The sequence below is a fragment of the Vanellus vanellus genome (genome assembly GCF_965231255.1).
Source record: "Vanellus vanellus genome assembly, chromosome: 4".
Taxonomy (NCBI): domain Eukaryota; kingdom Metazoa; phylum Chordata; class Aves; order Charadriiformes; family Charadriidae; genus Vanellus; species Vanellus vanellus.
The window spans coordinates 11,615,099-11,635,498 of record NC_138909.1 but is presented as its reverse complement, the minus strand read 5'-3'; the positions used below and the strand labels follow the sequence as shown (position 1 = coordinate 11,635,498).

General features: G+C 37.4%; 1 long non-coding RNA gene across 3 annotated transcripts in view; it reads left to right on the top strand.

Annotated features, from left to right (window-relative positions):
* The window catches only part of LOC309671550, a 90,749-nt gene that overhangs the window by 32,065 nt on the left and 38,284 nt on the right, over nucleotides 1-20,400 (top strand). For all 3 annotated transcript variants that reach the window (XR_014269154.1, XR_014269155.1, XR_014269156.1), the window contains exons 6-7: nucleotides 3,017-3,102; nucleotides 9,097-9,229. This is a non-coding gene — a long non-coding RNA (uncharacterized lncRNA). The remainder of the gene's footprint in view (nucleotides 1-3,016; nucleotides 3,103-9,096; nucleotides 9,230-20,400) is intronic.

The following is a 20,400-nucleotide window of genomic DNA, read 5'->3' as shown; positions in this document are numbered from 1 at the left end:
ACTTTGAGATGCCATCAAAAACTTTGTCCGCTAAAACGTGTCTTAATATGAAGAAAAAAAAGAAGAAAAAAACCAAACAAAAACAAAAAAAAAACCAAAACAAAACAAAACAAAAACCCCCCAACAAAACCCAAACCTACAAATACTCAACACAAACAGCAACAACAGATTGCTCTACCTTTATTAAATAAGGGCTAGATGCTAATGAGGCAATAGAGGTTCTTCCAAAATGAGTGTGTGGATAGATGTATTGTCATGGGAGTGGTGATAGCAAATTGAAGACAAATATCCTCCAAAACACAGTAAATGGAAACAATCATACCCTTCAAAGGTTCTGGTTTTTTATATATGTTTCTGTGAAGATGGGGCAGTGAATATTAACATAGATTTAGGAAAATCTAAAATGGAACTTCAGTCTTTGTCCTTTAGTAGTGTGCAAAAAATAACAACACAGTCGTTACCCATAGTTCAATAGACCTTCTACTTCATTTTCCTCAAAGATTTTAAATGGTGTTTTTCATCTTCTGACTTGAGAACTTTGTGTAGTGTGGATATTGGTTCACTTAAGTCTGACATAAGTTAACCTGGAGGGGTCTCTTTCATTTTATTGATGGTTGGACTCTTGTAATAGCTAACAATTTGCTATCAGTTTTGAAGTTTCCTTAAGCCCCTAAGCAAATCCACAAACATTTTATTTTCTGATTATTTCTGATAAGTAGTTTTCAGTTCTTATGCACTTGATTACATTAGTCAGCACACTTGAAAAAATAGTTCATAATTCTGCTTTTGACACAGGATTCTCAGAGTTGTCTGATACCGTATATATTTTTTCCCTCCATGGAAACTTTTGAAAAATCTCTCAGGCCTGTTCATTCAAAACCATCTGTCTTTCTGTGTGTTTCCTTGTTGCTAACATCAAATTTTTACCTGCTAATGAGGTAATGGTTGCAGTCCAAGCATAAGAACATCTATGTCATGTTACCATTGATGTCTTAGTAAGTCCTGGTTATGCGAACTCTCGCTGGAGCAGGTCACAGAGAAACTTGTTCAGCGATGCCATATACTTTACCTGCTTTGTTCTCACCTCCCAATACCTGGTACCGTTAAAAGAATCTGGAACGCTTTATCCAAACATATATGTCATCATAGTAGCTAAAGGAAATAACAACACCAGCACCTGCTAAAGTTTTTATTACTTGTCTAATATTACATTATCTGTGAAAGGTTTCACTATATAAGATAGCATACTTTGTGTTTTACAGTATTTACTCCATTGTAGGAAGTATACTTTGATGCAACTTCAAGTGTTTCTCTGTATTCCTCCATCTTCTGTAGGTGTTTAGGTTTGTAATCATTGATATATTTTGCTCAAATACGGTAATTTCTATTGTATCAGTGCATTTTGTTTGAATTGAGGTGGGCATTCCAGTGTAAAAATGTGCAAGTCTTTACTTTTTGTTTCAGCTATGTCTCTATTCTAAGACATCACAGTAGCTGTGAAGCTAAAAGGCAGCCGAAGCTCACTTTTAGATGCTCCCTGACAGAGACGTATTTACCAGATTATTATCCAATTTTATAATATTGTGGTTCAGATAAATGTATTTACACTTGTAGATGATCAAATAGTTCCTGAAACCAGGATTCTAGGCTGCTTCTGGAAAAAAAATACTTTGGTTGTACTCCTAGATAGTTTTGGCCATGCTGTTTTCAAGGTCTGTGCAGATTGCATATAGCAGACTTCACAGAGAACGTTTTATCTGTTCAGAAATACAAACTGATACAGAACGTGTTAGGGCATCTGCATGGGAGTGCGGCATGGTAACTCTGTGCTTTGCACTGTCGTCTGCCTGGCTTCAGTGGAATTTGAAGAGTCTTTCTTGTTTTAGAAATTCACGTTGTAATTAAAATCCAAATCAGAGCTCAATGGAAGTGGGGAATGTGGAGTTTTTTTGGTTTAAAAAGGGAAGAAGCTGTTTTCAAAGCTTGTGCCACGAGAGCATCTTTTCCTTAATCCTAGATACATTGAATTTGGATGTACTTAATGAACTCTGTGAACTCTGTTTGCAGGTATGTTGGTTTGTTTTGGTTTTGGTTTGTTGTGTTTTGTTGTTTTTTTTTTCAAGACAATACCACTACTGTATTGAGGTTTCAGGACAGGAAAAAGGATTGTCATTGTAGTCCTACAGTGTACACTGCAATGTAGTAGTGCATAGTTGCAGTTTTATCATGGAATTTTATCTATTTGTTTGTTTGTTTGTTAATTGCTGCACTTGAGGGTTTCTTGAGTTAATTATGAGTGGAATAACCCCATGAATCCATACAGGCTGGGGCCAGACTGCCTGAGTAGCAGCAAAAAGATGGAGCTAATAGCAAGTTCTCACTGCAGTTAAGCAAGCTGAGCTCCTACAGTTAGAAGATTCATGACCAGGAGATTATAAAAAAATTATTTCCTCTTTCTACTCAGTATTGCTGTTTAGGTTGGACCTGAAATACTGGGGCCCGGTTCAGGAAGCGCATCAAGAATTTGGGTAGGGTCCAGTAGAAAGCTGCACCTGCTGTGAAGGAAGAGGCAGCAAGAGTGTGCTGTTCCCTTCCCTCAGGGGACAGTGCAGCACAGGAGGGGATTACCCAGAGGAGCTGAGGTATCTCCGTCCCTGAAGATTTGAATGTCTTGTGTAGACAAAGGCTGACCTGGACTGCTGTGGATGAAAGCACAAGTTTTCGTTCCAACCCACGCTTCTATATTCAACAAATTATATGCATCTAGTATTGCAGTTTCTGTCAGGGCACTTAATAAATTTGTGTCTTTTGGAAATAAAAACAAGTCAGTTATTGATTTTTAGAATATGAAAGCTTTTTCATTTTTATATTCATGAGTCCAAAAATAAATACAATTTGTCTGTGAACTTTTAGTACCGTAGAATGTAATGCCATAAAAAATCCAAAGCCTTTTATTCTTGCAAGAAACTGGTCTTCTAAAATTCTGACAGCTAAATTTTTTCCATTTCTTCTACAGAGTAAAATCCTGTGCCAAAAACATTATGTTCTCTGGAGAAAGACAAGCATATACTTAGCGTTGTACTTATTATGCAATAAAGCAAGGTAAGTAGAAAATAGTTCCAATTTTTTAAAATTATTTTCAGTTTTTATAAGTTGTGTAACTGCTGCTTATGTAGACCGTTATTTTTTAAAACCTTGTGTGTCATGTTTAGGAAAAATACTGTTGAAGCTGATAAGATGTGATTACCTCTTCACTTATCCCAACTCCTCCAAGAAAAAGCTTCTCAATACTTACGTTCCTCCATCTTTTTTTCCTGATAACAGTACCAAAACTAATGTTCCATCTTACAACTTTTTGGTGTGCCAAGTGCTGATATTGTTTTGACTGTAGGGACGTGGAAAGGTGGATGACTCAACATTTAATAAAGATGCACCTTCACGCTCATTCAAATTTTACAACTGTATTATTTGAAAGTTATTCAAATTACCTTCTATCTTTCTGATCCGTTTTTCTCCCCAAATGACCAATTATAACTTATTATTATTATTGAGCAGTAAACACATCCCTTATAATTCATCTCTTTTTCTGGTTTGCAGAAGCTGAGAAGCCGTAAATCTGACATTTGCTCACAGTTGCTGTGTCAGCTCTGTTACACTGATGTCATAAATAGAGTTAATTAGCAGAAGTCAAAGCTGGTGCAAAAAGTGAAAGTTCCTCTTGATTTATAGCTAGCAGGAAAAGAATATAAGCCACGTAGAAAATAAGAAGAAGAATCAAGATGAGCATCCCATGCGGGATAGCAATTTTGCGATGGTTTTGTACTGTAACTTTGTATATGAGCACAGACAAAGGGGGAGAACGGTAATTCTTTTCCCTCGTCCTGTTATGAGACTAAATAGTTAGTTCTAATAGAAAATGGAAAGTGGAAAAAACATGTAAGATGAATCCTAGAACAGGTTATGAACTCCAGTTTCCCCTGTCATGCATGCTTTCCTGCACAACCTTATGCCCACTTAGCTGAAGTTCAGGCAGCCTGAATTCAGGTTCCTGACAACAGAAGTAGGAGGCAAAACTAAGGCTTTCGTGGGGATAAAATTAATGTTCATATAGTCTGAATAGGTTTTATACGAACAGGATAATTCAGTCCAGCAGCGTGGTTCTTCCCAAGGACTCTGATCCGCAGCTACAGCTGAGGACAAGGGCGGAACTATACTTGGCTTCTACCTCTTCTTAACTTCTCAGTTTAGATGTGAACTCTTACTGACTTCAGTCTACTTTTCTCTACTCTTGTGGGCAAAAATAGAGATGCTTTCACAGTGAGGTCAATAGCATTTCTCTGGAGTCCCCCAATATCACACTGCTTTCTTATCCCTTCACAGGGGAGGGTTCCCCCTCAAAAATAACTTTTTTCCTACAAATCACCCTTTTAAAGTTGCTCAATTTTAATACAGTTATAATAATGGTATTTTCACGTTTTGTGAGATGATGGATGCATACTGATAGTTTCTCATGTAGCACATGTAGCATTTCTTATGAATAACTTTATTGCGGAACTTCTCTGCAATAGACCTTATACTTTACAGTGAGCTACGTAACTGTTTCTCGTGTCTAAAACTGATATAGTTTTGCATGTATCTAATATATAACTATATGACTATACTGTGATGATGCTGTTTGTTCCTCATTGTACGGCGGTGGTGTCCTGCCGCAGTCAGCAGCGCTTTTGAACTTTATTTCAGTCAGTTTAGGTGTAACAGAGGGGCACGGTGTCAAAGGCAGTGGTTCTGATCAGGACCCATGGTAGGGTAGGTGTGCATCTTTTCAGTTGCTGCTACTTGGATTAAAGTCTACTATATCAAGTTTTAGGGATCCGTTGACCTCTGACATTGCTAACGTCTAATACAAGAACAAAGAGAAATCTCTTGTCAGGAGTGTATTTACATAATGCCCCAATGACAAAGGACAGTGAAAGACTGCCTGCGCTTCAAGTAATCGTGAACTGGTTTCGTTTTGTCCTTTCTTTTCTATTATTTTCGACACAGCAACAAAAGTTAGAATGGCTTTTTTAAGGTTTACTTCAGGGAATATGTCCAAAAATGTAAAGAAATTTCTATGTTTGGCATGCTTTTACTCTTCACGAGCTTTATTCTTATGCATTTTTTATTTCTCCTTGTTCTCTGCAAAAGTACTTAACTTCCATAGCATCTATTTTTATTCAGCATTCAATCCTACATAGTTAAATCAGTAGCATTGTGTAAACATTGCACACAGTCTTCAGTCATTTTTTTAAAATCTACCAGTGCCCTACAGATTTATTTTTCATTCCTAGTTAGAAAACACATATATAGATATAAACTGAATCCATAGGCAGAGACTATTTTCATATAAGCTAGCAAAACAGAAGTCTGACTATTTATGTAGTTATAGAACTAATTTTTATGTAATACCTTGTGTCTATTTTGTTTATTGCAAAAATCCGTTCAAGATTATTCACTTTGTCAGTCATTATTCACTCATCCCTTTTAACAAAATGCAGCGTACCGTGTTTCAAATCCTGCCCAGAACGGTCATAGCATTGTAATTTGTAAAGGAAACTTTCATATATGCTACCAAGTCTGGAGGTTTAGGTCCCACTTGCTAAAAAAATAAAAAGTTGTGTTCCAGCCAGGGATCCAGTTTATGAGATTTACCATTTATAAATTCTACAGAAGGCATTCTGTAGTCCTTTGTAGTTTATATTATTCACAGTGGTTACTTACATAAAGGTTAAAGAAAGATCTCTGCCATTTCATTTAGTCTGTAAAAGTTCAAGCTAAGACTTCATCTGTTTAGCTGACAAATAGATGACCGCAATGGCAGTCACAAATTCTGGGACAAAAGTATTACACAGGACTGTTAGCTCCTCTCTTTTCTTCCCGAGTTCTACTTGTTCCATAGCAACATTAAGAAAAGTAAGAAGTTCCCTTTTGCTGGAATATTGCAGTGTTTGCTTTTACTCTGCATGGAAACATAAGCAGCAAACTTTATAGGGAGGAGAAGAAAAAAAGGGAGAGAAAAAAAAAAAAAGGGAAAAGTCCGGTCTCTCACTATTCAAAAGACTAATGAACGCTCTTTTGAAGGAGCCGAGAAGTGACTTTATTATAATGTATAAATATGGTATTAGAAAGACAAAGATGCTGAAAGGTTCCAAGAAGCTCTTTAATCTGCCAGAGACAAACACAACAAAGGCTGTGGCTGAAGATGATACAAACAACAAAGGAAGCGAGAAATGCGGGAGCAGTCTGCCATCTTACAGGACTCTCTTTCGATGCCATCCTGTAGGATTTATAGGATGCTGATCAGAGATGGAGTTTGGGGATGAAGTGGAATGACTGCCTGCAATTAGGGAAGTAGGCTTTTATAGGACCTAAGTGTTTTGAAAATTGAATGGACGTTTTTGAAAGTTTGAGTCAACAAAAATTTGAGGGAAAACGTCACCTCACTTCTTCCCGTTTTTAATTCCAGAGTGTATGTCGTTCTGGAAGAAATGTTTGAGTGAAAAGTGAGAATTTAAAGGATGTGAGATTCGTTATCCTTTCAGGCCTTAAAATAGTTGTACAATGTAGGCTAATTGGAGGGAGTCCAAAGGAGAAGATCAAAAGAGATCAGAGCTCCAGGTAACATGACCTACAGAAATGAATTAGCTGAGTCATTTAATATAAAGAAAACTGGTGGAGTAGGAGAGGAGTAGGGAATACTCTTAGAGGTAAATGATATAATTTTCCGAAAGAGTAAAGGACACTTATGTTTTTGAAAACTGTTCAGAACGTGAGAACAGCACAATCTCTGTATCCACCATGAATCAGGCAAGAACTTTCAGGTAGAAATTCAGCTTAGACACTAAAAAAACCAAAACAAAACAAAAAAAAAACCAACAAACAAACACAAGAAAAAAAAAAAAAAACCAACAAAAACCAAAACTAAAAACAGCTCTCCAAAGGCAAGAGCAGTGAAACTTTGGGATTACTGTGGAGCCTTCACTTTTTGGCAGCCATTACTATGAATGACATAGACGTAGGTGATTCTCCGTTTGGACAGAAGATGTAAGGTACGCTGGTGTCCTTTGTAGTTCTGGTTCCACAAGTGTGGGGAAAAGCACTGGCTATTCACACTTACCAAAAAAAGAGTTACCTGTTTATGAGGAAAGAAATACTAAATGATTCCAATGTAATCATTTAATAATAATCGTTTTCTGGAAATCCTTTGTTTTTTCTGACAGTTCTAGTCACAGCCTCTTAATGCCTTTAGCAACACTACCTTCCAAAGAGAAAACAGCTGAGAAGGTAAAGTGCAAAGCTATGGTTTTAAGGGAAAAGGCGTTCAACTAGTTATCTTTTTCATTAAGTTTCTTTCTTTCTTCATCCTTTACAATGACAATAAAACAATTTTTTATCCAGTTATACCGGGCTTTCCAAGTTTAATGATCCTATTAACTCTCAGATGAAATCCACAATATATTCCTCATTATTAGTTTGCCAAAGTAAATGGAAATAGTACTTTAAAATTTAATGCAGAGTATGCTTAATGATCTACACCATTTTTATTACTGGTTAATCCTCAAATAGTAGCATGAATAACGTATAAAATATCCAGAAGGGAAGCCACCACCACTACCACCACCAATAACAACAAAAATTCAATAAATCAGAATCCTTGATTTAATAACTGGTAGCTTTGTTTAATTACAGTTGGGTTGAGTTCACTGGGCTGAGAATGCAATTATGTGCTTTGGTGCAACATTAGTAGCTCAGAATAAAAGGCCTCTTTTTTCTTTCGGTAGCATTTATGAGAAACCATGATAAAACATTTGGCCGTTGTTTGTTGTAGTTGGCTTGTTCTGGAAAAGAGCCTTCGTTTACGCGTGAACGCTGTGTTTGGAGGAAGAAGCGCAAGCACATGGATGCATATTTCCTTCACAAATATGCCTGAACATGGTCTGAATTGTTTGACGGATTTAGTAATATTTGTCATCTTTTACACACTACAGAGCATTTTATCATTTATTCCTTGTATAGTATTTCGACGGAATCGTAGAAGTGCCTAACATGTATGTAAAAGAATGACTGGTCGCTTTGCACATTTAGCAGGTGAAGCTGTAGGCAGAATCCAAGATGTTCAGTGCTTGACGTAGTTAACCAGATCAGGCTTTGACAGAAAATGAGTGTGGCAGTAATTGGTTTTACTAAGCGCTGATAAACCTCAGATGCTCAGTTCACATCTTCCAGATAGGAAAATACGTCATCCGGACGAGCATCAGTCATGTGTTTTCTCAAAACTGGGCAGTGAGAAGAAATTCGTGGTTCTGTGCCCCAAATTAGTAGTACAGAATCATTCCATTAATACTGGACGCCACAGTGATGAAGCCTTGTGTACTTACTGTTTGAGGACTTCTTTTCACCTTCTTTTTCAGGGAGAAAAAGCTACGTACGTGAATGGCATGCATTATTGATTACTTACTGAATTATAAAGTCTCAAAATGCAACTTCAAAGTTCATTAAGATATCATAACATTAGTAGGTTATACGTGTGGAGATTTGCTGATGACTTGGGGCAGCCAAGGATTACTAAGGTTGATTATTGATGAAATTCACATACAAAAGTTTTTATTGGACTGCCAATGTAAAATATACATAATTAAAGCTTATATATGTTAAGTAAAATCAGGCAAATTAAAGTAACTCTGAAAGCATGAACTTTACATTTCTTAGCTCTACTCTAAACATCTACAAGTACAGTTGCATTAAAAAAGTTGTGGATTCTTTGCCAGGGAGGAAGGATTGAATTTAATGCAGAATATTTTAGCGAAACCTTAGTGACAGTAAACTAAAAAGGAATTGTTCAAGAAGGGAAAGGATAAATTACCTTCTTTGGGTTTGCATGTTAAAAGCCAATTTGAAGGAAGTGTCAAGAAATTGATGTATTGTTTTATGTGCTGAAATTTTGCAGTCATTTAAGTCAAAGCAAAGGCTTTTGGTGCCTTTGCTTTTGGTAGGGGGTAGCTATTTTGATTTCCAGCCAAATGTATTGAATTATAATTATGCTCTTTCTTGGTATAGAAAATGTGCTTCGAATACCATGTATTTACTGTGGCGTCCATGTAAGAAAAGGAACTGTGTCGTGTTTCTTTTTGAAGAAACTTCATGGCAAATATGATGGCTCTCCTACAAATGAAAAGACCGTCTGCTAGCTGTAAGTGTGTATGGCAAATTTATGTAACAGTGAATTATAGCTATTTTGAGTTTATGTTTTCAGACATAACCATCTTTTCTATGTCATAGCAATGTGACCTAAAATATATGGTAGTGTTGTTGTTTTGTGGATGACAGCAGTATCTAGTGCATATATGTCTGTAAATCGTAAAAAGCAACGTTAACATTCTGAGTGGATAACGTAAAGGAGGAGGAATAAGTGAGACAGAATAATATGAAACTGAAAATTGGCTGGAGTATTTAAATATTTATTTTCTGGTGGTAGACTATGAGAAATTTCCAAACGTTTAGAATTTTTTACTCTATAAGTTTAATATTTTGGGTTTGGTTTATAGCTATATTACATTTAAAACTACCTTCAGCCTTGAGATATACATCTTCATAACTTCCATACAGCTTGATATAAGCTTAATTTTTTTAAAATGCATAAGAACTTAAAATGAAGTTATCGCCTCTAAAAATTTGAATCATTATTATTTAATATATATACACATTGTGTTTTCTCATTGATTTTTCAGTAAGTGCTTTCCTAGGATCTTAATTTTTATTCTATACATTAGCTTGACTAGTATCTGCTTTCTAGAATTCTTTGAAATATGTTTCAGACTGTCAGCCTCTTTTCTATTTACAGCATGGTCTTAACTTTTCTTCTATTTTTTTCTTTGAATGATTGAGACTGACCAAAATAAACTGGAGTTCTTTTGGTATTCTATACCTTACAAATGTGTTTTTCTCGAATATTAAGTAAGATTATTTAATGCCACCGTTGGTGATGGTAGGTCAAGGATGTGCGTATGACAGCTGACATGCTTTCCACAGATGTTATCACAGAAATAAACTGTTTATAAATTGTAGTTTCCAACTTATGATACCTACAAAATACACAGGTAACTATTTTGGCAGTTCTCACTTAATCTGGCAGCATGATGAGGTATCGTCCTACCATTAACATGAGTGCTTTGCTATAGTATTATCGTCCTGGTATCACCTCTACATCTCTATTTGGGGAAAAATACAATCATTGGTCTAACTAAGTGTTTCAACCCAGAAATGTTTCTGGCTTGAAGTATGATCTTGTCATAAAGCCCATTTAAGCTTATCAGCCGTGGAAAAAATGACTCCACCGTTCCAATGTAAGTAGCCATTTTTCCTTTCTAAATTATTTTAATTTTACTCATATTCCATACTACTTACAAAATTACTGCGTCTTGGCAGAATGCTCTTGTCTATCAGTATGCAGCAAGACAGAAAGGAATGATGAATATAGCTCAGAAATATTTGATTAAATTATCTTCAGTGGAAAATACTGTCTTGTTAAGTTCCCACAGGAAAACTTTTTTTTTTAATTAGTTTTGATTAAACTCTGTGAGAGGGTTTTTCAAGTTATGGATGGAATCGCTTGTTGAAACCAAATAAGAAATTTAATTCAGAGGAAGTCAAAGCCTTGTGGGTTAAATACCTGTCTAAGCCTTCAGAAATCCAATTTCATGTATCTGAAGTAAACTGGCAAAAAAAAAATCTAACAGTCTGAAAAGGTGCATTAGTATCTGAGCTATTGTTTATCCTGGTGTCTCAAGGCTTTAGCACAGAAGAGAAAGGTAGTCAACCTTTTTGCATCTATGAAGAGACAAAATACGGAATATAATATTGTTTGCAGATGAGAAAAAAAAATCAACTCTTTTTAGAAATATTTGAGCTATGATAAATTGTAGTTTTTATCATGAGCACCTCTTCAGCACCGACGGCTTTGTTTGTGACTGGTAAATTATAATTTTCATGTAGGAGAAAAAAAATATCTATTTGCATATTAAAGAGAACACAGAATCACTGTGATTTTAAGTTTGGTTTCCTATATTATTTCAAAAATGTGATTTATATTATTTTGTCTCCATATTATTTTATAGCTATGCTTTTATAAATAAATTAATATGATGATAATAAAATGATGCAGTGACCTAGTTGTGCTGAACCCATTACAGCCAATCTAATAAACATATTTTATAAACAATTTTATGCATATTTTATGCATAATTTGTCATTAGAGTCTTATCGGAATCAAAGTTGTGACATACTGATACATTGTCTTGCATGAGAAATAAAAATACTCAAAAAGTAGAATTACTACTTTGGCACAATGTTATTGTTTTAGGAGGTTGGCCATAGCAATTCAGTTTACCTTTTACGTTTGGGAGGAGGCTTTTTGGGTTTTGTCTCTGCAAAACAACCTAAGGTTCATAGATTCAGGGATGGAGGATTTTCTTCATTCCTTTTGTTAATTTACGCAACATATTTTTTGTATCTGTGGTAACTTTATGGTTTCTTTCCTTTTATGTGAGGAGTATTCCATTCAATTTTTTTAAAAAGATTAAAAAAAAAAAAAATCCTAAGCTAGGACTTCCTATATTAAAAATTAGCGTAGTGTATGTTATTTATATTTCAGCTGTACATATATTATAGCAGGTATTGGCCACAATGCCCTGGTCTGTAGTAATTCGTAATTATTTGCCTTCTTCCTGAAAATATGTGCTTTAGTGATGTGTTTACGCACATTGTTCATCCTTTTGAAGGCATTGGAATGTGCCACCTGCATAAGGATGTGTTTGTTCGCACAATTAAAGCCTTAGCCTGCAAATATTTACATCATCAAATCTGCATATGTGCAAAAAATAACTTTGTTATGTTTATGAAAACTAGCAGTGCAAGCAAAAATTAATCTGGAGAACAAATTTTATAATAAGCCCAGTAAAAGCTGAAAATTGGTTGCTGGGAGGTGAGCTGAAGCATGTTTGTTAGTGAGAATCAGACCACCTGCCCTTGGGATGATTACCTGTATTGCAGAAACTTTTAGGAGGATTCACAAGAACTTCATGCTTTGTATTTTTATTGATGTATCAACAATGCGTAGAAATCTCCTCCAGCTCACTTAGCAATATTAAACTAATGAGAGAAAATTGAAAGGGTTGGACAGTTTGTGCATTGAGGGTTTTTTTTTTTTCCTCACTTCAATGTGCATTTCTATGAAAACGTTTTAAGGTTTTTTCCCAGGTTTAACCCTGTAGAAGGGTATAGAAACTCCTCACATCAGTTTCTGGTGAAAGAAGAGATCATTTGACTTCAGGTTCTGCACACGCGTACGCAAACTTCATTCTGTGGGTTCGGCTGAGAATGCAGCTAAGACATTGGTAAATTAAAAGTTAATCCTTCAGTTGAAGTGCAGAAGTGTTTCCTCACTGCCTGCAGGTGGGAGATGAATATGCTAATTGGGCAAGTCTGACTTTCCAGTGATTTGCAGGTGAAAATGTAACTGGTGATAATTAAAGGCTAATTACCTTTAGCTAGCAAGTGGGTACCAGGTGCTCTAAAGCAAAAAAAGAATGATTTTATTCTGTGCTGGTAAGACCTTCTGGGAGGGAAAAGAAGAAGGGACTATATTTGATTGTATTTTTTTCCGGCCTTGAATTTTTTGGTTTTGCTAAAGTAGAGGACGGATATGAAACAGTAAAACACAACACTTAGTTTCCATAGGTTTTGGGGGATTCTTTTAATTTTATTACAGTTTTTCTCAAGAGATGACAAAACAGGCGGTGATTCTGGAAGTGTTTTGGCTACTTAAGTATTAGCAATATTGTCTGATTTAACAGGCTACATTGCCTGTAATGAATCCTATTTTAAAAACAGCTCCTTCTGAGATACTCATTAATGAAATCTCTTTCAAAAGCTTCTGTCAATGATAGCTTTCAAAGGCACCCCTAAGAGTGAACCCTCAGACGGATTTAGAGCGTTGGAGCTTCCCACTTTTTTCTGTTTTGCCTTTATGGTCGGATGTGTTAGCGTTTGTAGTCGGTCTTCTCTTTGAAGGCTCCTGGGTCCAGAGGAGTTCGGGCTTTTACTCCCAGACTCCTTTCCTCTTTTACAAGGCAGTCTGGTGATTATCACGAGTGGAGTTGTGAAGATATTTCTTTGTTAGATTAAGCGCCGTATCACTTACCTGGGAAGTAAACAACTCTACATCAGCGGGGGGTAAATATAAGTCTTTTGGTGGCTGCTTGACATATTTACTCTTTGTACCATTCATGCACTATATTTTTACAGTGTTTCTACGATTTAAAAAAAAAAAAAAATCCATTTTCTGTTTAGACAGTTATATATAATTAATTACTGGTTGAGTCGACCTGTCACGATAATTAATCGCTTTGAATAGAAGGTGAGGAATCTGTAAACTCATTTCCTTAATGAGCTTACTTTTTTCTTGCGAGGTACTGGGATTGCAGTCATGTGGACCACCACAGGTGTCCGCAATGAACATTTAGGCTTTACTTTCCCCCGGTAGATCTGTACTGAGGCTTTTGTACCGAGGTCATTTGTAGTATCTCCGTGTCTGATGCTGCTTTTCTTGGGCAGGTGTATAGGTGCTGAATTCTTGAAGCACTAACCAGGTAAGTGTCTGATGGATTTTTAAGCGATTCGCTTCTTTAAAATGTGGCTTTCTTTGGCTGTGTTTTGTTTTTTACCTGATCTGGTAGTTATGTTCTGATTACACCAAATCTCACGCTGAAGGTACAAAGAGGGAAAAGCCCTTTGGCACCAGTATTTCATTTTTAAGCGGTAGTTCAGAGGTTAATATGCTCCTGTGGGACAGAAACTGTGAGAATTAGCCCAGATTAGGAAAATGAACTTCGAACTGGAATGAGGAGAGAGACCCCTTGATCTCATTCTCCGTGATAGTATCTTGAAACACAGTCTATCAGCAGATTCTCTTAGAAAACTATTTCATTAATTTGTATTTAAAAAACAGTTATCCCCAAACGTGGCATCTCTTTTAAGTCTTCAGGTTAAAATTTATTTTGAGAGACTAGAGAGGCGTGTGTGTATATGTGTACGTATATAAAATACATGCATTTCTTTATGTATCTGATCGAGTGCAACTGCAGACCATCCAGTTACCAACTGGAGATTTGGGGGGCATCCTTCAGAGGTGGAGTTGATTTCCAGCAAGTTTGTCCTCTTGCAAAAGCAGGGGAGACCTTTCGCGATGGTGGGCCGGGACAAAGTTTGGCAGCAAAAGCATTTGCAGGGGGGCAGGCAGGCTTTAAAAATGTCATCAGAATTGATGTGTCCTTTTGAACTTTTTTTTTTTTAATTCTACTGCATCAGCATCTTGTGCAGGAAAAAAATGTTCTACTGGTGCATTTATTTTTTTCTTGCATCTTATTGTAGTTCTGATTTCCATTAGAAAGAGATTGTATGTTCTTATAGCCGTACTTCTAGATGAAGGGAATTACAATGAGTCTTTCATTTTTATGGACAAGTATGTAAATAGAATGGTGGAATCCAATACTGTGTAATTACATTGATCACTAAGTCTGATGTGGTTTTGTTCCTGTAAGTCTCTTCTGAAATACTTCACAGAAAGGAGGAATTAAAAAGTAGCAGCATAAACAATAGCAACAATAGTTTATATGCATTTACTTATTAAAGCGTTGAAACAGCCAGGTTCCCTATATGTCAGGTCAAATGGGCCTCGCAGGCTGCAAGGAGGAAATCAAATTACCTTCTTCATATTGGAAATAACCTACTCTATAAAGTTCAATTGCTGTAATTAGCAGAGGAAATTATGAAGAAGGGCATTTTGTGAAAATTTAGCACTATGAGAATATTTCAGCAGCTTTGGAACTTCCATGTAAAATTTATCTTGTCCTAAAGATATTATTCTATTTTATTAGTTTGTTCCATCATCCTCTTTTTGGACACTTTATCTCTGGAAACACTCATGAGAAGAAAAAGAATAGGTGTTTATTTCTCACTAGCATTCTGTTTAGTAAATAACGGGTCAAATAGCTATTCCTCCAAAATTTCTCAAAGCTGCTTTATATGAGAAGGTGGCATGGTTTGTTAGGGAATTCCCCAAAGCAGGAACTCTCCCACAATGCCTGAATTTCCGCGCGGTGCCTTTGCACCCATTGGACTGGTAGACAGGGATGTCTACAAATTGTTTTAGATTTTCCTCTTTTCTTGGTAGCCTTTAAAAAATGTGTGAATTTTCATCCTGTTGATTGTTTTGCTCCATAATGGGCTTACTGGGATTTCTGTTTCAGGAAGATACCTGCTTGGCTTAAGTAATCTTTTGCATTTAATTATGTTTTAGCTGGCTTTATTTTATAGTATATCTCTCCTTCCCACCCCCACTTTCCTTGGGGAATACTCATCTTTGATATGTGCGTGAAGAACAGGTAATGAGAAAAACTGGAGAAGTTTGAAACAATTTTAAGAATTATTTTTTTCCAGCTCAGTGTTTTTCCTGTTAACTGTAGTGCAGTTTACAAAATTCAAATATGTTTGTACAGCACAGAATGAATCTTGTGCTGTATTAAATATAATTAATGACAATATAGAACCTAATAAATGAACAGCTGTTTTCATTTTATCAGCAAAGATTCAGGAAATCTTGTGGACAGAAAGCTTTCTTTTTCCTTTGTAATGTATGTATGTCTTTGAATTTCACAAATACTGAAAAACTAGTTTATCACACTTCACTAAGTTCCTTATGTCCTTGTTTTCCAACAGTGATAACTTAATTTTCTGAGTGAAGTGCTGGAAAATGCAACGTTTCACAAAACAAAGAAATAGAAAGCAATAGAGAGAGTATTTTCTTTGTCTTCTTTACAAAAAGGTTTTTATTATTACTGCTGTTTTAAAAAAGGCACTGAAATTTGAAGAGTTTTTTGGGTTTGTTTTTTATCCTCAGGGAAGGAAGGAAAGCGAGAAACAAGTTTTGGTAGTTTAGTTGTTGTCTCATAGAGCCAAATAGAACTGGTTAAAAACGTCAAGATGGGGCTTGAGGAAGGGAAGAATTATTCCCTAATAATATGGTTTTGTTGTTCTTTGATAAACATTTGGTAAAGATTTTGAGATGAGCCCTTCAGGCAACTCGATCTGCACCGTTCTTACAGTCTCTGTCATGTCTGCGGAGGCTGCTAATAAAGCAGCCAAATGTGACTGGTTTATCAGGGAGAGGTGGAAGATGCGTCCGGATAATATGGCTGGGTATAGATGCAATTTTGAAAGCTGGTGTGGGCCGGGCGTTTACCATTTTCTGCCCAGAATTTTTATGAGTAAATTATGTAGGTGTATGCCGGAGAGAGAGAGAGATACGTGTTTATTATTTAGAAAGAAGAAAGGAAAGAGGGGGAGGGGGAAAAAAAAAAAAAAGGTAGCGTAGCCTCAAAATACGCGGCTCCTCTCCCCAGGCTGCAGCTCCTGCCAGGAGCCACCTCCTGCACGGGCTCTCCACGGGCTGCAGCTGCCTTCGGGGCACATCCACCGGCCGCAGCGTGTGGTCCTCCGTGGGCTGCAGTGCAGGTGTCTGCTCCAGCCTGGTCCTCCATGGGGCTGCAGGGGGACAACCTGCTTCCCCATGGCCTTCTCCACGGGCTGCAGGGGAATCTCTGCTCCGGAGCTCCAGAGCAGCTTCTCCCTCCCCTTCTCTGGCCTTGGGTTCTGCAGGGCTGTTCCTCTCAAATTTTTCTCACTGCTCTCTCACAGCTAATGCACAGCGGTTTTTACCCTCTCTTCAATATGCTGTCACAGAGGCACCACCAGCATCACTGACGGGCTCAGCTTCGGGCATTGGTGGGTCCATTTTGGAGCCGGCTGGAATTGGGTCTGTCCAACGGGGAGGGGGGCAGCTCCTGAGGTCACCCCTGCAGTCCCCCTGCTACCAAAACCTTGCCAAATAAATCAAATAAAGTAGTTTATAGGCACAATAAAGAAAAAAAAATATAATAAAGTACCTCTGAAAGATTTACTTTTCTATTTATGAGGTATGTCAAATAGATGTTACTTTACTTGTGTCACGATCCATACTTACAAACCCGTTCACCGGACAGGGAGTAGCTTTTCCCCAGGCGGTGGAGTTGTACGAGTGACTTGCCTGGTTTGCTGCGACGTGACGCTCATTTACCCGGCTGGGCGGGTACCTTGGGGAAAAAACTGTCCAGTTTATGCAGCTTAAAGCACTTAAAGGGATTTATTAATGACACAAAGTTTAAAACACCGCTCGGTGAAGTATGCCTTCAGTGAGAGAGAGTGTCACGCTTACGTATCCCTACAGTGAGTGGAGATCTCAATGTATGCAAAAGGAGGAGGACTGTTTGGAGAGGGGGACTACTTCAGATTGGCTCACAAGATCCTTAAATATTCATTAACTCAAAAAGACAAGTTTCTCAGAAATAGTACAACTTTCATTAATAAAACTTATTAAGAACACATAAAAGTCAAAAATTCAGTTTAAAGTTGTTTCTGCTGCTTTTAACCCGGAAGACATTAACCGCAAACCAAAAGAACTTTTCTGTATTTCTGTGAGTTAGAAACAGGGGTGAGTGTTTGTATGGTTTTTAATACATGCTTTATTAATGCCGCTCTCTTTGCAGTTTTCAACAATGTAAAGATTTCCCAGTTGTCTTCTATTTGTCCGTGAGCACCTATGTATATACAGGTGTGGCTTTTTTTTTCCTCCTGTCTTGACAAGGCAGTAGTATAAATTAGAGACCCAAAACGGAGTGGCGCTTGACAGCTACGCTATAAAACCGCAAAGCCATGCACGAGCTGATGACTGAGCGGAGGAACACAACGTTCCTTGAACAAGGGAAGATTTAAGAATGTCAACTTTCTAAGGTCTCAGGAGATCCTTACACAAGCAGGATACTTAAATAGCTCCCTAACTCTCTCTGCAGCTTCTTTGCCCTCTGGTCGCTGTTGGAATGCGTGTGAGCACGCTTGCGTTGCAGAAGGAGCCTGGTCAGAGCCCCAGTGAAGCCCGCTGCCCTTGGCCATACTTTGTTTGCCACGGTATTACAAGGTCAGGTTGGCGTGTTTGAAGAAAAGCAGCAAACCTGTGGTGTATGTTCACCCAGTGTGGGCTACCCAGTGAACGCCGACACTCATCTGTATTGGGTTTGCCTTATCAGCTGCTTTTGATACTGACACCCACAGACTCCCCACCGGGTCCGCAGTCCTGTGTTACAAAGGAGTTGACACCCACCAGTAGTGGGTGATGGCGTCTTTCTGCTTCCCCGTAGGTTATTCCCCTTCCTCTGCATTAAAGGGTCTCCATCCCTTATGCGTGTTGCCAAAGGAGTTTATTAGCTCTGCTGTAAACCATCAATAATCGGCTTCAACTCTAAAAGGAAAAAGTGGTACTTTAAAAAAAAATAAAAATGTAAAAAGCACCTGAAAAGCAACTCTGATTTAAAAACAAACAAAAAAGACTCACAACCAATAAAACCCACCACAAACAAGCAACCCTCCCCCCAATATGTTTATTAGTAACAATTGATTTAAGCAATAGAAAAGAGGGAGTGGGCAGTGTTTCTATTGACATAGTTGCATGTTTCCAAAATTTTTCACCCAAAAAGGACAAAGATCTTTTTTAATTTCCTTTAGAGCCATAGCAGCTAAGCCTCACAGACTTGTGAGCATCAGAAAGCGATGTTAACTTTTTTATGCAGGCAAAATATGTATTGCCGATTGATTCAAATGAAGTAACCTTTTTCTTCTAAGACCTGAGAAACCATTGTGCCATTTGTTTTTCTCAGTAATTTCTCCTTGGGAGAAGGGGAAAAACTCGAAATATTTGACTTCAGGGTTACATTCTGATTACGAGGCTACTTAATTTTAGCAGTTAAAGGCAATATATGTTCACAAGTGCAAATACAACTAAACACAGCCTTTTAATCCACTAGCTCTTTTTGTGAATGTAAATACCATCACTTACAGCTTTAAAGTACTTAGAAAACTTCAGTAATTTGCTATTGCTTACTAAATGCTTGGTGTAGGTCCTGAAGTCATTAACAGAAAGGGTTTTGTTTTGGGTTGGGTTTTTTTTGTTTGTTTGTTTTAAATAAGAGTATAATCCATAGGTTCATTAGAAGTCACTGCTAACATGAGCGCATGGCAGCAACATGGCCATGACAGCATAACTAGGTTTACCTTTGGCTGCAGCTCCAATCTTTACTGACTTCAGTATGTTATAGTCCAGTGTAAAGTGTATGAGAGCCAAAACTAGTACACCGTGCAAGTGGAAGTCACTCACGCCTATCGGTCCTTCTGGGCTGATTGTACCTCGGTGACTCAACTCAGTGCCGGCAGATACCAGAGCCAACAAAGATACGTAGAAATATACTCTATTTAGTTCTCGTTATGTTTAATACAGCAGAATGTGTTAACGTATAAGTCATTGGTATGTTACTGTCCCTTTCTTTAGGAAAACCACGTAAAACATTAAGCAGAGAGTGGATGCGGTTTAGCTCGGAATAGTAGACTGTACAATGAACTGCTTGAGAAGTGACCATAGCTTTTTAGCTTTAGAGCAGCCGTACATAGCACTGAGTCATATCATCAGAAACCATACGAAATGGGTATGAGAAGCACAGTTTAATTTAGGCTAATCGCGTCACCTTGGCCATGACCCCTCATTTCCTAAATGGCCACCATTCTCAAAATATTGTTGCTAGCCCACTTTGCCTAAACCCTTTACTTTCAGTAGGATGGCTGAGACTCCACACACTACATGGCTACTCCCGTGCTCGGCTCTGCAATAGGGACATCTTTACAAACTTCTGATAGGGCTCACGGTATTGTTTCTGAGCATGGTTCTTCATTTATTTGCAAAGTTGCACCAATTACACATTTCCATTGGGAAGAGAATGTGTATTTAGAATTAAGATAAAGCTTTCTTTGGTTTAAAAAAAAAACAACCAACGCCGAAATGTATCAGTCTGGCTCCTTGTATCTGATAATCACTATGCACGGGTGGGAATTCATGTTGTTCAATGTACGCTTTCGCTCTGACTATAACGCTGTTTCTGAATGAGTAGTTTTTCAGCATCATCTCTGCTTGGTTGCTAGCACAACAAGCTCTCAAGTTTAAATAACATTTTGAAGCAAAAAAATTTAGCTGAGCATGACTCTCTTAATTTGAAATATTACTAATACCTTTAATGTATGAATTCTCTGACAGTGCTTGAAAAGATACACTAATATGTTCCTCTCTTGTCCCTTGGTTAGTCGAGATTATATTTTTGCGTGAAAAGTGTTTGGAAAAAGTATGTTGTCAAGTATGTGCATGATGTGAGAGATGTAAGTCTTTGGGTT